General features: G+C 32.4%; 1 pseudogene; it reads right to left on the bottom strand.

The window, feature by feature from the left end:
• Window positions 1-749: 749 nt before the first annotated feature.
• LOC100685686 lies at window positions 750-1,459 on the bottom strand (annotated as a pseudogene).
• Window positions 1,460-1,972: the final 513 nt, after the last annotated feature.

Raw genomic sequence — 1,972 nt, 5'->3', positions numbered from 1 at the left:
AAAAAAAAATAAATAAAATCTTAAAAAAAAAAAGATGTTATGCTGGTCAATTTAGAGGTTTCATTAGGTAAAGGGTTTTATACTTTTAAAGATTCCTTCTATAGGTGATAATGATTACTTACATTATAAAGGACCCATTGTGTGATTTTTCTTCTTTTGGCAGCTGTAATTATTTCATCAATGATTGCAAAATCATGATATTCTAATTCTTTTTCTTTATTGGCCTCAATACATTTATGAAGAGAAAATTTCCCCCATTAATTTTTTGTTACTTTGAGTTACAATCCATAAAAAAAAGCAATTAATGCTTGATATTTTTCCATCATCCAATTTTATAAAATAATAAGTTAATTATATGGCATCTTCCATAAGTTATCAGTGATGTTTTTCAAAATTAATACATTCCTAAGGATTTAAAAATATTGATGAGTTAGTCTTCCATTTTAAAAAGATAGCAATAAAAAAATAAAAAATAAAAAAAATAAAAAATAAAATAAAAAATAAAAAGATAGCAATATTAATATAATTAGAACAATACTAGTTTTAGATGAATGGTAGCATACTATGGAAATTTTCTCTCCTTTGCCAACTTATTAGAAATACATACTAACAATTACTCCGTAGCAATATATACTAGTTAATCATTATTACTTTTATAAATATGTGTATTTTGTTATATGATTATGAAATAACTTATTCAAGTTTCTTTTTTTTACACCTTAGTCTTGAATTAAGCACATAAAACTGCATTATTTAATATATTTCTCCATGAACTTTTTGTCAAATTCAGATCACAGTGTATCATTTAAAAATCTTTTGTCTGTCTTCTGATCATCTACACCTTTTTGCACAGTTCTTGAAAACAACATCATCGTCCCACCTTCTTTTAACTTTGAAGTTGGCCTGAGGCTGGGATGGACCAGTGAGATTAAGGAGAGGGTTTCCACTCAAAATGTTTTCCATACGTATTCTTTCTTCTTCAGCTTTCTGTTCTTGTTCCTTCCTGGCCTGCTCTTCAGCTCTTTCTTTTTTAATTTTTTCTGGTTCTGCAAGAAGAGCTGCAGTGTCATCATCATCACTCTCCTCTTCGAAATCTTCATCCTCGTCTTCCTCATCTGTTAGAGGATCATCTGCAGCAAGGTTGGCAGCAGGAATCTGGTTTAACCGAGGCTCTTTGATACCGACGAGGAGGTTGTATGTTCTCTTGTTGGACGGTCTCTATTTTTTTCTCTTGCAGCAGCTCGCTCTCTCTCTTCCAGCTCCCTCCTGAAGTAATGGTTGCTAACCTCTTCAGGGGCATCCTGAGTAGTTTGTGTATATTTTATCTTTTTATGAGAAGGTAGGTCTCTACTTGAATACTGCTTAGAGAGTTGGCTCAAATCACCTTCTCCTTTTCCTCTCCCACCTCTCTCAGGTTCAAAAGTTGGCCTAGCTGCTGTTGTCATCTTTTATGCTCCCAGAAGCCTCTGCACCCCTCAAGTTTCTATTAAGAGTTAGTTCTAATCTTTTACTATTATAAATTGTTATGGTCTAATTCACAGATAGTTGCATATATCTTTCTAATTTGCATGATATCTTTAGGATACTTTTCTAGGAGAAGATATGGCTATATCAAAGATTAGAGCATTTATGATTTTGCTGAATATTGCCAAATTCCCTTTCACAATGGTTGTACCATTTTGCATTCCTTCCAGCAATGCATGAATGCCCCTATGCCTTCAGTTTCATCAAGAAAATCTAACTTGAATTTTTGCCAATTTCAGCAACATACTCAAGTTAGTCCAAAAGAAAAGCCAGTACTTTTTTTTAACTCATCTATATTCTTTTCCCTGATGCCTAATTTATATTGCTTGTAATATAAAAGTAATTCGACTTCTTCATCCTGCAAAAAGCATGTGCTTCTCCATTTATTAATTCTACTACTTCTTTATGCTGCTTCAAGGACGTGCTTCTCCATTTATTCCAAGACATT

Source organism: Canis lupus, chromosome 3 (assembly GCF_011100685.1).
Source record: "Canis lupus familiaris isolate Mischka breed German Shepherd chromosome 3, alternate assembly UU_Cfam_GSD_1.0, whole genome shotgun sequence".
Classification (NCBI taxonomy): Eukaryota; Metazoa; Chordata; class Mammalia; order Carnivora; family Canidae; genus Canis; species Canis lupus.
Note: the sequence above shows the minus strand (reverse complement) of the source record. Positions and strands in the feature narration are given on the sequence as shown.